Genomic DNA, 16,148 nt, shown 5'->3' with positions numbered 1-16,148 from the left:
GGGAGCGAAATTCTCCATGTATGGCATGTTTGTATTCTAACTCATATGTTAATGATGTGCTAATAAATGCCACAACACATATTATATTCTCACACCAGAGGCTGACAATTCTGCGCTTCATCTTTTTTCTTTTAGTTTGCAGCTATTTTAAAAACAAACAGATGCAACTTTAATACATTCCTCTATCAAGTTCTCTGCTCGATTATGACAGGTAAGCTTCCAAATGTCAGTGGTATGCGCAGCTTAGTGTATCGCACACCATATGCATGCAGGTGAGGGACAAGACCCGCTGCCCTCTTGTGGCAGTTTAAGCTGATGAAACTGTGTCATTAATTTTGCTGTTGCTTGTAACTGAAATGGCCTAGCGGCAATACAAGGCGTGCATGCATAATATGCAGAAGCACACAAGAAGAAGGAGTATTCACAAGAAGCCCCAAGTGTGGTTGCAAATGCAAAGTGAAAATTGATCATATAATTGGGGCGTTGGAGTCATGTTGTTGTGTGTCCTCAGATGTGTTTGCATTGCAACCATCTCCCTACCCTCAATGACCCAATACATCAAAGATTCAACTGGCCCCTAGAAGAGATGCTTGGGAGGGACTGCATTAGCTTTTTGAGACATTTCCATATCCTACAGGGTGATCAGGGCATCAACAGGAGTGTCAACCATGCCAATCAGTAGAGGCCAGTAGAGTCCATCTGCTTCTAGGGTGTGAACTATGCTAATGGGTCATCTGCTCCTGCAAAGAGGAAGGGCCACTGTAAGTCTAGAGTTCGGAACTGATCTGAGCACAACAAAGGAGTTACTGAAAACTCTGTCCTCCTTCTGGATGAACATCCTTCCACTATATGTGTCAGGCAAGTTACATGTTGGGAAAGCCTTGCGGTTGGCATAGCATCCTGGGGTGCTCCAGATAAGGAGGTCTTGGAATGGATGCTGAAGTCTCCAACATCCTAGTGGTCTTCAGCACCAAAACTATCTCCCATCAGTTCAGACAATAATACTGCTGCACAGTGGACTGGGGAGAAGCTGCAATCTGTCCCAGTTGCCCAGCCCAATATACAAACACTGAAAAGTGGTACACAGTCCAACAAGAAGCCTGGAGATGGGGATGGAGGAGGATGAGCGGAATCCTTACAGAATGCAGCAAAACACCACCACCACTTCAGGTTTAAGCTGATGCTGACCTGAGTGCCCAGGTAGGCATAGTTGACTGAGGTCAACTGCACCCTGTTTGTCCACTCAGGTATCTGTGATACTTGTCCTCCATGGCATTCAGTACAGCACCACCAGGCCCAACAGCAGGTTGGCAGAACCACCATGGTCAGCATATTTAGAGAAAGGAGCAGTTAACTTCTGAGAAAGAGAGAAAGGCACCTAAGCTCCATCAAACTAGGCCCCAAATTTCTCCTCTCCATTCACTGAGACACTCAGCACCATTTAGGCCAGGCACCCCCAAACTGCGGCCCTCCAGATGTTTTGGCCTACAACTCCCATGATCCCTAGCTAACAGTACCAGTGGTCGGGGAAGATGGGAATTGTAGTCCAAAACATCTGGAGGGCTGAAGTTTGGGGATGCCTGATTTAGGCCCCCTTTTCTGAGGGTTGGGGAAATTGAGCCCTTCCAGATGTAGCTTGACTCCAACTCCCATCAACTGCAGGCAGCATATAGTCACTGGTCAGGGATGATGGGAGTTGCAGTCCAACAACATCTGGAGGGGCACAGCTTCCCCCAACCATGCTTTAAAGGAACAAGTTCACAGTGGAACTGAATTATTGGAGAGTACGGCTGGAGAAACCCGTGAAGCTGTATGACCAGTGCCTATGAACAGAAATAGTCACATCACTTATCAAGTGGTAAGCTCCCACCAAGAGCATGTAACCATCCTGTATTATCCTGCCAAATTGTGGGAGAAATCTTTCAACTCCCTCTGTGCTCCTACAGTTCTGATCTGGCGTGGAAATCCACAACTGGAATCGCTAAGTACTGTAGATACATTCCAATTACGGTAAGTGACTTGGTATGATTGCAACTATCTACCTCCAAAAGTATGTGGAAGCCCATACTTTTGCAATCTGAACAACTGTGATAGAATGTGCAAATCAATATAAGATACCTCATTTCGAGTGTAGTGCAGATTAATAACAAACCAGCATATTGTGAAATGGGATTCCGCTTCTCAGGCAGATCTGACATTGTCATCCGTGAATAAAGATAGTTACTGCTATTAGTGTAAGTTTCTTGAATGGAACCTTATACAAATACACTCTCTATTAAACTCAATGAAGGTGAAAAATGCCATTCATATACACAATGATACAACAGGTGGCAAATTCTAAAAAGAAACAAACTCCTGTCAGTGGAATTATACTGCAAGGTTTAAATAGACGGTTAGCACTGAAAATACATCTACAAAGTACAGGATGATAATGTACTCTAGATTTAATTTCTGCTATTTCATCATTTTTAATGTGAAATGAATTAGGGAGAACTATGGCCAATTTTTACTATTTTGGAGAGAATCATCCAGTTCGTTAAAAGAAGGAAATTTGGGGTGTTTCCAGACTGTCATTATTTTCAGGTGGGATTAAAATAGTGGCAAATTTAGGTTGTACATTTATAGTTGATTGGGAGGTCTTGCACAACAAATTTGCCTCCCCAAAATATTCTTCTTGTTGCCCTAAGGAAAATGGTGAGAAAATGCATGTGAAAGTGTGGGATAACACTTGCCTTAACTCTATGTAAGAACATAAGACTGTAAAAGGAGCCTGCTGGATCAGGCCAATGGCTCATCTAGTCCAGCATCCTGTACGCCAGTGTGGTGTAGTGGTTAAGAGAGGTGGACTCGTAATCTGGGGAACTGGGTTCGCGTCTCCGCTCCTCCACATGCAGCTGTTGGGTGACCTTGGGCTAGTCACACTTCTTTGAAGTCTCTCAGCCCCACTCACCTCACAGAGTGTTTGTTGTGGGGGAGGAAGGGAAAGGAGAATGTTAGCCGCTTTGAGACTCCTTCGGGTAGTGATAAAGCGGGATATCAAATCCAAACTCCTCCTCCTCCTCCTCCTCCTCCTCCTCCTCTTCTTCTTCTTCTTCTTCTTCTTCTTCTTCTTCTTCTTCTTCTTCTTCTTCTTCTTCTTCTTCTTCTTCTTCTCACAGTGGCCAACCAGATGCCTGTGGGTAACCTCTTCCTGCTCACCTCTCAAGGCAGAAACTTTTGTCTGTGTTATGAAGAGATTTCCCCTGTATTCAGCTGATCGGTATCTTTTCCATTGTTGATACAAACAACTAATAAATACAAAACAAGGTATGTTTCGCAGCATAACTTTATAACTTCCCACAGCCTTGTTATCTTGAGTGTTCAGCCACCATTATCAGTTAACCTACATTTTTTTTCGAGCATCAGCGCTGAAATTCCTGTGACTATTTGCTTATAAGTGGCACATATTTAATATTTAAGCACTTTCAGCAAATCTTTGAGATAATTATCTGATAATGAGCAGCCCACATGCCAGCAAGCTATTCTACAGTACTTCACAAATGCATGAAAATATTAACCTTTAACAAGGAAGAAAAAAGGCCACGCAAGCATCGTCTCACCCAAAGTACTTTCAACAACTGAATGTATTATATTTACAGAAATGTCTTTGGCAAAGGTGGTTTCTATAAAAAAGTACAAAGTAGCTGCTGCAATGGAATTTGCTTTGAAAACAAAAACAAATGAAGAAGAATCATGTTTCTAGAATACAGTTACGGACACAGATAAGCACACATGAAATTCCAAAACCATGTCAAGTCATCTGTGTTCTTGTATTTTAAATTCCAGAAAATTAAGCCATTTCTATTTTTGTGGCATTTGAACTCATTCGTGCAAAAAAATAAATTCATGCATATGAACTATGGTTTATGTCAGGCATCCCCAAACTTCGGCCCTCCAGAGGTTTTGGACTACAGTTCCCATCATCCCTGACCACTGGTCCTGTTAGCTAGGGATCATGGGAGTTGTAGGCCAAAACATCTGGAGGGCCGCAGTTTGGGATGCCTGGTTTATGTAGTATTAAACCCAAGAAAACCTATGCTACACTGCAGCTGTAACTCTAAAAACATGTGTGGCCTTATACAGAAAGGAAGTGAAGGGAGAAAGGAAGACGTGCTTGCTAAATTTCTGCCTGTAACACAAGCTGTTAAAGGCACAAAACATCTGTCTGACAGAAAAGCCCTTCTGAAAGCCAAGGGATTTGGGGGCCCATCCAGGGCTGGAAGATTTGCCAGTATAAATATGTCACCCTCACCTTGTCATGTAATTGATCAGAAAAACCTCCAGGTGACCAGCGTTGCATCCTCTTGGCTCAGCGGGCAACACAGGCAATCTATTTTAAAGTGTAATAACTGGGCTGTTGTGTACCATTTCAAATAGTAGTATAGGTGTTTGTTATCCTGCATAATGGCAAAGCTTAGGTACAAAAAGAGAGATGGATTTAGACTCGTTGACATAAAATCTTACTGATGCCGTTGAAAGATTCACAGGTACGGGCTACTTTGAACTGTTGAATAGACAGAAATGACTGTGATCTGATGAATCCTATCCTTTAATGTAGAGGTATGGGAATAAAGCCCAAAGGAAGATATATTTTTAAAGAGGGGGTACACTGGGACATAAAAAGTATTACTGATTTAGATTATAAACACAAGTTGAAGAAAGCACAAGAATTCAGGGAGGAACTGTCTATAAAGTGACTATTACTGATTCTCCTGAGGCCCAGCACCATCGGCTTACTCTAGAAATATTAAGGGCAAGCTGTGACAAGAATAAGGCTGCACTACAAATCCCCAATCTGTCATAGTAGGGCTGGGGTTGGGGCAGTGGCGTAGTAATGGGGGGAGGGGGTGTGCTATCCCAGGCGGCAGGCTGGACAGGAGGCATATGACATGGCGCCGCGGCAAACCCCGCGAGCAAGCCGTGGAGTGAGGCAGTCTCGCTTGCATCACCACCATCGAGGAGAAGCCCCGATGCAAGCGAGACTGCCTCACTCCAAGGCTTGCTCGTGAGGTTTGCCATGGCGCCACGTCGTATGCCTCCTGTGTGCCCATGCGCCATGCATCTTGACGCATGCGTCGTGACTCGTGATGCATGCACATGGCGGGGTGCCTTTGCTGGGTTGGGGGGCGTCTACCTGCAGAGTGATGATTGGGGCCCAATCCTAGCAGAGCAAGATTTTACCCTCCCTCACTACCCCCTCCCCAGCCAGCATGAGAGGTGCGGCTGTGGATGTTGCAGTAGCTAGGCTGCTCCATCACACCCCAGTGCTGTCCAGAATTGCTCTGTAAGGCTGAAAGCTTATACAGACCTACCTGGGAGTGAGGCTTTCTCTTCTGTGACTGAAGCCTAGCAGCTCCAATCGGCAGGAGAAAAGAGAAGGGAAGTTGGAAGGGCCTAAAACTGCTTCATCCACCATCTTCCCTTCCCCAATTGACCAGACGGGCCTGCTCTGCCTTCCTTCTCCCCCTCTTCCAATTGACCTAAAAATGAAGGCGTGCACTATAGGTGTGGGAGAGTTGTAGCATGGAAGTAGGTGCACTTTATTGATCACTGGCTGGCCTGCTGACTTGCTCACTCCGACAGCAGCAGGAGTAATGAGCAGCTGGGGTGTTGAGTTGCCATACCGCGGGAGCACATCAACTTGCTTTCCATTTCCATCCTAGGTGTACCAAAATGGCAGTGATGGGGGCTGGAGGAAAGGGGATGTCCCTACCCACCCACCATGTAAACCATGTTTTCAGTGAGCCATCACCTCACCTCAGTGTCACAGCAGGTAGGGGCCTACCCAGCAGAAGTAGCAGTAGGTAAGGAGGTGGAAAAATAGGGAAGTAAGGAGAAATGATGTACATAGGTGTGTGCATGTCAATGGATGAATCGGTATGTGTGTGTGAGTGAGTGGGGTATATGTGCTTCTCTGGACTATGACTTGTGACTGGTTCCACCCCCAACTCACCACCATAGCTGCCAAGTTCCGGATTGAAAAATCCGGGACCAGCAGCGGCGCAGCACCGGAAGTCGCTTCTACGCACTTCCGGACATGCGGAGAAGCAACTTCTGGTACTGTGGCCATTTTGGAAATGGGCAGAGTGGAGCCAGAAGTCGCTTCTACGCACTTCCGGAAATGCGTAGAAGCGACTTCCGATGCCGGCGCCGCCCAATTTCCGGTGCTCATACATGGGCAGAGCGGCACCAGAAACATGGCCGCCGGCAGGAGCTGCTTTCCGGGGGATTTACGGGATATAAATCCATTCGGGAGACAGGCGGGAAACGGTAAGAAAATACGGGGGCTTCCCGGGAAAAATGGGGTACTTGACAGCTATGCTCACCACCATTTTGTGACTAGCTCTGTTCTGAACCACCATTTTAATTGTGTGAAAGTTCAGCACTCCCAAGTGACCCCTCGCACCACAAAGTCTGAGGACCCCTGCTACCAAATAGAACAGTTTGGCAGAGCAATGTGGATTAAGTCTTTATTTTCTATTTTACTGCATTTCTGAGTCGGCAAGCCTTCTATTTTTCTTTGAACAAAAGGCAATTGATTTTGCATATTAAAAAACTCCCATTGAGTTTAGCAGGAACTCACACACAAAAATCTATGCAACCTTGAAGATTACATAGATTTTTTTTTTAAGTTTGGAAGTTTTTTTAAGGTGCATCTGAACAGAACTTTTTACAGAGGACAGCTGAAATAACAAACACTTAAGCAAAAACCCAAGGATATACAACTAGCATAACGGCTAACAGTGCAATCCGAAGTAAGTCAAACTGAATTCCCTGGACTTCGTTTCCAGAAAAGTGCATAAAAGATTGCAGTCTAAGAGGCTGGGGTGTGAAAACGAAGCTCCTGGTTTAAATCTCCTATTGTGGATTCACTGCATCTGAGTACTTCAAGCCACTCTCTTTTAGCCTTGGATTCCCATCTGCAGCATCGGAATAAAAGCTGTGAACTGCTTTACAGGGTCAGTGTAAGGAATGCGAAAAAGATAATGCACATGAATCACTTTGAATGTGGTCTAAATGCTAAGCATTGTCATTTAGTTCAGAGTGAAGGAACATGTAGCTCTTTGTTTGACTCCACAGTCCAAGGCAGAATATCACTTGCTGGAAAGCACGGGAAGGAAGAGCTCCTGCAGCCAATCTGAAGCTATGGAACCTGTGCCAGACCTTTGGGTTCCAAAGAACATTCACAAACTGGAACACTCACTTCCAGGTTTGCAGCATTCAGGAGCCAAAACGTTCAAGTCGAAAGGCGTTTGAATTCCGAGGTATGACTATTGTCAGGGATGGTGGGAGTTGGAGTCCAACTACAACATCTGGAGAGCCATAGGTTCCCACATCCCTGATTTAGTTGACACAAGACATATCTGCCAAAAATATTCAGGTTAAGTTCACATAGCATGCTGCCTAATAGATGTTTGCGGAGGTTTAATCACTGGCTACCTGACATGTTAGTGTGAGATGGGAGGAGTTGATAAAAGCTGGGGTCTCCTAGGTTATAGACCAGGAGAGAGAATTCAACCTCTTGTTGCAGACATGTATGGTCTTAACATTTGTCGTTAAGGATGTCAGCTTTCACAGCATTCCTATCATGTGTGTGACTGTGTGAAAGTGGATGAACTGGCAAATTGAAACATCACCGTCAAACATCCAAAGCTTCCCAAAATAGGGCTGCCTTCAGATGTCTATGGAAAATTATAGTTGTTTAACTCTTTGACATATGCCGGGAGATTATTCCACAAGACGGGTGCAACTATTGAAAAGGCCTTCTGCCTGGTTCCCTGTAGTTTCACATATTGCAGTGAGGGAACCACCAGAAGGCCCTTGGCTCGGGACCTCTGCCTGGGCCGAATGACAGGGGTAGAGATGTTCCTTCAGGCATACAGGGCTGAAGCCATGTAGGGCTTTAAAGGTCAGCACCAACACTTTGAATTGTGCTTGGAAAAGATTTATATACCACTGTTCTAGTGCATTCAGATTGCTCAGAGCACCTTATAACAGAAATGAAAATAGTGGCTTATTTTTGGGAGGGGAAAACAGGACTTTAAACCCAGCAGTTGCAAAACCTACCATGATCTGTCGTGAACATGCCCTGACACACCCCTTTCTCCCTCCTATCACCGTTGGCAAAGGGGGACACTTACATGGCTGCACAAAGAGGTGTCCATGGGCAGATATCCTGCTCTGTTCACAGATCTCTGTCTCCACCAGCAGTGGGAGGAAGAGGAACCAACAAAGTCCCATGGCCTTGAAAACACCCTCCCATCATAGACTGCAGGTTAGTGTTCCTGCAATTAGTGTTTTAATTAGTACTAAACACAAGAGAGAAACTTTGGGTTTTTTTTAAAGTAATAGTTAACCTTTTTCAGGTCAGTAATGTAGTTTTGTCAGAACTTCAGTTCCATCCCCCCACTCCACCCGCAAATGTTGATGTCTTGTTGAAGGTGTTAGCAGCCCAAGCTTCTATTTCCAGATCAGGAGAATGAAGCAGATGGAGAAGGGGAGAGAGAAAGGCAGGAAAAGAAGAACAAGTGAGGTGAGGTGTTGCTTCACAGTGGGGAGGATTATAACAGATAAAAGGACTAATGCAAATGTTAGACAAGCAGGAAGGCCACAGCTAGTCACACAGGTAATAAACACCTTTATTTATTTATTTAAAAAAATTGGTAAGCATTCCACATCATTCCAACATTTCTAGGGTCTGCTTTCATGTCTAGAATTTCCAACCCATGGCAATTCCCTTGGTTCCTACTTGGTTCCACATCCTGATATTTTTGTAAAATAACTGTGTTGTTGTTGTTGTTGTTGTTGTTGTTTGTGGAAGTTGCAAGGGATGCCTGGTTACTGTTATGTAATATGAATTTGCAAAATTCCAAATATCTATTTGCAATTGTGAATCAATTTAATCATGTGCAAATTTCATAAAATTGATGTTTTTTAGCATTGCTGTTGCGATGAAATGAAATGACAATCACCATTTATGGAAGGGACACACACACAACCTGCTCTCTCTCTCTCTCTCTCTCTCTCCATATATATATATATATATATATATATATATATATATATATATATATATATATTTAAATTAGGACATTCGAAGCCTTTCATGTAGCAATCATAGCTGTGAGATATTTTTCTCATTATCAACTTTCAAAGAAGCAATCCATGTGTTTCCTTGCAGGCAGCTTTGAACCTCACGACCTGTATTAATATATGGTTTGTTTTTCAATTGGAAACTCAATATAGCTCAGTTAAGCTAAACTTGTTCTCTTGCAATCTAGCATGTGAAAAGATTCCATTGCAGTATCCTTTTGCAGTAATGAAAGCTGTTTGTGGTTTGGGCTGCCCATAGGTCATCCTTTACCAAGCTGTTGTTATTGTTGTTGTTTAGTCACTTAGTCGTGTCCGACTCTTCGTGACCCCATGAACCAGAGCACGCCAGACACTCCTGTCTTCCACTGCCTCCTGCAGTTTGGTCAAACTCATGTTGGTAGCTTCAAGAACACTGTCCAACCATCTTGTCCTCTGTTGTCCCTTCTCCTTGTGCCTTCAATCTTTCCCAACATCAGGGTCTTTTCCAGGGAGTCTTCTCTTCTCATAAGGTGGCCAAAGTATTGGAGCCTCAGCTTCAGGATCTGTCCTTCCAGTGAGCACTCAGGGCTAAGAATGGATAGGTTTGATCTTCTTGCAGTCCATGGGACTCTCAAGAAGACTCCAGCACCATAATTCAAAAGCATCAATTCTTCGGCCAAGCTGGTACCCTCAAAATGTTGCAGTGTATGATTCCCATCAGCCCCAGCCAACTGTGCTGCCAGGGGCTGATGGGAACTGTAGTCCAAAACAAGGGCATTGGGTTGATGGTGGAGGGTGCCACAGGGAGGTGATTTAAATTTTTATATCACCTTGTATCAGGTAGGACAGGATGGAAATGTCAATCAGTAAAGTATACCACCATGCAAAGAAGACCTTTTGCACAACAACTGATGTGTGTACATTTCATGTAGAAGTCAGGCAATATATTTTCATATATTTTTAAGGGGATAGGATTGGATGGATGGTCACTCCTTAAATCACCCCCCCCCAAAAAAAAAGTCCCCCAAAAGATGTTCTGCCAAGTTCTGTCAAATTGCCAGCAGTTTTTAAAACAGTGGTAGAATAATCTGAGTCTCCAGCTCTTGGCGCTGAAACTAATTTCATCCAAAGGAAGTATATTGTTTTCCGAATCAAAGTATAGCCAGATTGGCGCATGGTGCATGTTTAGTTACTGCTAAGATATATGCTGATTTGTTTCCTTCTCAAAGGGAAAGGACAAAGTCATTATGTAAAGGCATGTACTAATTTTGCAGGAAATCCTTAAAATGACACTGATTTCAGTCAACTAACTAACCCATTCATTGACATTATTTCCCCTCCCATCATAGTATATTCATAACACTTCACAATTTCTCACATTCCTTTAAATAAAAATGGGTATATCTGTGCAGGAAGCAAAGATAACTCAAAAGCCTTTGATCTAATGGAGCCTACCATTTACCTTTTGATATGCACTACTCTTCTTCTTTTTTTTAGGAAAGAGATTTCTTTCAAAATATACTTCTACATATCCAGTCCTGTTGCCAGGATCTCCCAAATGCTACCACAAAGAAATTCAAGTCTTAAGCATGTCTATCAAATCCCAATTTTTACCTTTAAAAAAAATTAAATGATGGTAACCCAATTATGAAGACAAAATGGGAAATCAAAATGGTGTTCTGTTTTTTTCATGTGGGAACTTTCCTACACATGCTAAGATAACGAAAGCAAAAGTCAGAACAAATAAGTAGAAGGGACAAAATATAATCATATTATCAGTCAGCCTCTAGTCTACCTCACTGACTGATGGGGCTCCACATTCTCTTTTTGAAAGCAGTAATGCCAGCAAGCCTTCCCTTTGTTCTCTGCATTTCTTTCTTCTGCAAGTATCCCTGTCATCTGTTACACCATAATGAATCTTTTACTTGATAAAGAGGATAATGATCATTCCCCAATGCCTGGATAAATAAGATTCCCAGCTTCAATTTTCTCAGCACCAAAAAATTAATGTGGAACAGTTTTTAAAATAAGGTATCTCTTCCATAACCCTCTCACACAAAGATGGAAATATGTGTCTCCTTTATGTCATGATGCAAACAATCAGTCTTGGACTTAAATTAGCTCTTATGAGACAAGGTGACCTCTGGGGATTCTGGAACAGCAGAACTACCAGTGGACTCAAAGGCAATTGAGTCCCCTCCCTCCCATGCCAAGGTAGAATCCTTCACCACCTGGATGGTGGGCTTGGGGAAAGTAGAAATAAAAATGTGTTTCCTTATTGGAAGCATGTTTACCCCACTCACAGAGGAACTTACAAACATCAGTAAGAAGACAGCCGTCAGACTTTCAATCTAAAAGGGAAGGCACAAAAGGGAAAGGTTTGGGAAGGGAGGAGGAAGGAAAAAGCAAACTCACAACACTAGTTCTTTCAATAACTTTGCAACCAATAACTAGTGTTTGTTTTCTTCCTGTCTCCCAAATCCGTTCCCCCCCCCTTAAAGCACCCGTAAAGAATATAACAAGCAAGCAAACACAATTACACTGAAGAACTGATGTGTGCTGCTAACTCTGGTTGTCCTGCTTAGAAAGATATGCCTAGATAACTGCAGCAACCCAGCCTAACAATGCAAAGGATGCTGCTATGATAATATAGGTCATCTCTCAGTGTGACTTGAAGGAAATCCCTCTCTGGCCTCTTAGTAACATGATAAAGTATAGCCTGGGTATGTAAACAAGCCCAGCTACTCAAGGCCCAACAGACAAACCCTAAGAACTTTGCTCCCTTTGCAAATCCTCAAAGTCTACTAACATTCACAGTCCCATTACTTTTTGCCAAGAGAGTTCATGTCCCTTCTTGGGGTTTCTCCTACCTTCCTGAGTCATATTCTCCAATCAGGGCAACTGTTCAATCAGGACATGCAATTTTTGTAAAGGATATGTGTTTCCTTTGTGCTTTCTTAAGATCCAGACTGCAAAATACATCCCCAAGAGATATCGCTGAAGGCAGGAAATAAGGGTTTCAGGGTTGGAGGAGAAAGACTCATCTACTCCTGAGTCTTTCCACAAATAATGAATAATTGGGGGGAAATTCACCTCTAGCAGTGGGGCAGTGTTTTGCCAACAAGACTGGATAATAATCCTTCAAGGCCTGCATTTGAGACCCTTCCTTTAAAGTTGCTATTACACTGCAATTAAAGCCAGGGTGCCTGTTTTTATGCCATATAGCATACTACGGAGACAAAAGGATCAGAGCACGTGAAGGGCAAAAGGGGAACATCATGTACATCATGGCTTATGCCAGGCTCCAGCCCACTGTGATCAACCAAGGTTCTGGTGTCATGACCCATTCTCACATTTCATCCATCCATCCATTCCCATTTGCTTCTAAGAGAATATGGTGATTTCAAATATTGCATGATCTCCAGTCCCTTTCTATGAAATGCCTATAATTGAATCCCACCTACTCACCTCTGTCACTTAGCATCATTAGTGACCAAGAATTTTGAAGTCTTATCATCACCCACTCCTGATCCAGGACATGCACATTGCTGCTTACCTCTTCATAAGGCTAATCACCATTCAAGTGATCCCATTAAAAAAAAATATCCATAGACCTATATTACCCATATGAATTGATATATACAGTATTTGAAAGAGCCAAACGGTGTCAAGCGCCCAAATATGATTCAATAGGATATGGACCTGAATAAATAATTGGTGGTCAGACACAAGGTATGAGGCCATGGTTTTGCTGCTCTTTTTCCTGCTCTGAATTCAATGAGCTCAGAATTGGGCTGGATCTAGACGCATCAAAGAAACGTTTCAGTTTAAAGCGTTGTGAATTTAAACAGGGTAAACAGGTAGAGAAAAACAGGACTCCACACCGCCATCTAGTGGCACAATGTTATATCGCACATACAACACATTTAAATCGCTTTTTCTTTACTGACACTGCTTCCTCACTTACCATGACTAGAGGATAAGGACAATAAAGAGTACAGCTCATGCACCGAATATCCTTTCATTTTTTTAAGTAGCTTTAGAACAGAAATACCACATAATTGGGGTATTAAAGAGATGAGCAGCGGATCTTACAGGCTGTTATTATAGTACAGCATACACCAACCTGGACTACAATTTTATCAATCTAGTTGTAGACTAAATTTTAGACTCTAAAACATCTGGAGGGCCCTGGGTTGGCCAAGGTTGGCCTATTACACCACATTACCATGGGAAAGTGCTTCTTGCCAGAATACACAAAGAGGGTTATAGGCTGATGTAACATTTAAACCAAATCCTAATGTAGATGGAACCTCTGGGCAGCACTCCAAGAGCTTCTTCTCGCTACTATTATTCTGTTTGTTCTGGACAGCAATTAAACAGCTGCTACTGTGGCAAATCTTCCAGTGCTAAGCAACCATCCCTCTTCTATGTGTCCAGAGAATGTTTAATGCCTTGTTTTCATATGCAAACAAAATTCTATGTGCTGTTACCCAAGGCCTATCTAGGAGAAATTTGCTTGGTTTGCATTTCAGGGAAAACCTACTTAAGTACATGCGTTTTCCACACAGACCAAGCAGCAGCTATCCTCTGAAATCCACACTTCTCCAAATTCTGCTCTGCAGGTTCTCTAGCCAAAAATGCATATAGAAATGTGCGAAAATGCACACAATAGTAAGAACAATGGACACAATAGGAAACATTAGTAAGAACAATGGACACAATAGGAATACATGAAAAGCATGCTTGTGAGAATTGTGCACAAAGGTGTGCATTTTTTACTGAAAAATTGCAAACCGATGTGGAAACGGGGCAAATGGAATTTAAGAGTGAAAGAGAGAGAGAAGCCAAAACTGTATCTGAAGAAGTGTGCATGCACACGAAAACTCATACCAATGACAAACGTAGTTGGTCTCTAAGGTGCTACTGGAAAGAATTTTTTATATTTTGTTTCAAGCCGAAACTGAGAGATTCTTCACTCCTAATGTATATGTGCTGTGTTACCTCATTAGCTTGGTGTGTATGTAGCTAACACGAAGTGATGGACTGGATCAGGAATATGGGGGGGGGCTTTAACCCTTTGCCATCTGCTGGAGTTCTGGTTGGAATCTTGCCCACCTCTGTTCACAACAGGAGGTAAGCCTCTCATTGGTGCCAGAGAGACCTATTCTCTCGTTCTAAATAGCAGAAGTGAGCAGGAATCCCTTACCCACTATGGTACATAAATGGCTCTCCCCTTGCCAACTTTTCTTTAAAAGATGTTGTGTGCTAGGGCATCCCATGTGGCAAATATCTTCTCAAGTTTGGACTTGATTCACTGGGGAAATCTACTCAGTAGCATGGTTAATTTCAGCAAATTGCACTGTAGCAGTTCTTGCCTTCTTCCTTTGCTTATGAATAAATTAAGAGCAACAGAGCCACAAACAGGAAAGAAAACATAAGGCATCATAATGATACAACAATTGGCAAGAACAAAGCCTGACATTCAGTACAGTTGGGATTCTTCCTTGCCAGTTACACTGAGTAAGCTTCAGGCACCTGATGCCATCTAGTCTGGTCTTGTATTGAAAAGGCCAGTTCAGTTCCCCCTTGTTATTGAGATGTCAATGAGCAATAAAGAGACAGCAGACTTCCGCCTATCATAAAAAGACAAAATCCAACCATAGCTCATTGCAGGAGATAGATATATTCAAAACTGCCTGATGTTGAGCATTATTAACAGAATCTTTTATCCTTTAAATTGGTGTTTTGCAAAAACCATCAGACCAGTTTAAAACCAAAGAGTTGGCACATCTGTTAACAAGTCAAGTTCATCCTCTTACCCTCCTTGCTTTTCTCCTCCTCTCCTCTTCCCTTTTCCACCCTTTATTTTATTCTCTCTCTGCCTGTGTTTGTAAGGCAGTTAAATTTTCAAATAGCTACCCTCTTTTGAAGTGCTAATGTCAGCACTGCTGTTTCTGTTGCATTTAACTTTGCCGGCTGTCAGGTTTCACTATGACTCTTTTGTTTTGTGTTTGTTATTTTTTAATTATCAGGAGAAAAGCAACACAACAAAAAAGAAACTCTAATTAAGATTTGTGAATAAATGCTAAATCCCAGCAGCCCTCCTACCTCAGGCTATGATCTTTTCAGATCTCACACGCAAGGAAGGTTGTGCCCAGCTAAGTAATTGGATTGGAGGCCTTACAGGGAAACCAAGGCCATCTGATGTGGAGCTGAAGATTTGAAACTTGTTAGCAGATATCATGCAGTCACTATGAGTGGGAGCCACTGAGTCCCTGGTTCAAATCCCACCTTAGCCATTAATGGGGCAGGGATCACAGCTCAATGGCAGAGCACATCCTTTGCATGAAGAAGGTTCAATCCTTGGCATTGCCCACAAACAAGCAGCAGGTGATGGCAATGGCCGCCGCCACCTGCAAAATATGGAGAATAATACTGCCCTCAGCATTTACTGTACAGTGGTACCTCGACTTATGAATGACTCGACTTACAAATGTTTCTACTTACGAACGGAGCTCCGTCCGCCATCTTGGATGCGGTTTAGATAGGATTTTTTTGACTTACGATTTTTTAGATAGGGTTGCTTTCACTTACGGATTTTTTCTTCCAATGCATTCCTATGTGATTCGACTTATGAATTTTTTCGACTTACGAATGTGTGTTCGGAACGCATTACATTTGTAAGTCGAGGTACCACTGTAGTATTATTAAGCTAAGCTTTACAAACATAAGGATACTGTGACTGAGCTATCCCCACTGATGTTAATAGATTGCATTTTTGCTGAGGCATTCCCTATTGAAATGATGAATGTGTATGTTGTGATTCTCTCCCTTTCTCTCTGTGAGTGCAATAAATATCCCAGTTTTTTAAGACGTGTATGTGTAAATTGCTGGGTAAATTTGCCAAGACATGCTATTGCCAATGTCTTTGTTGTTTAGTCGTTTAGTCGTGTCCGACTCTTCGTGACCCTATGGACCATAGCATTGCCAATGTCTAAAGATCCTAATTCACAAATCTGCTAGAACAGGCATGC

This window comes from Zootoca vivipara, chromosome 5 (genome assembly GCF_963506605.1).
Source record: "Zootoca vivipara chromosome 5, rZooViv1.1, whole genome shotgun sequence".
Classification (NCBI taxonomy): domain Eukaryota; kingdom Metazoa; phylum Chordata; class Lepidosauria; order Squamata; family Lacertidae; genus Zootoca; species Zootoca vivipara.
This window is presented reverse-complemented; position numbering follows the sequence as displayed.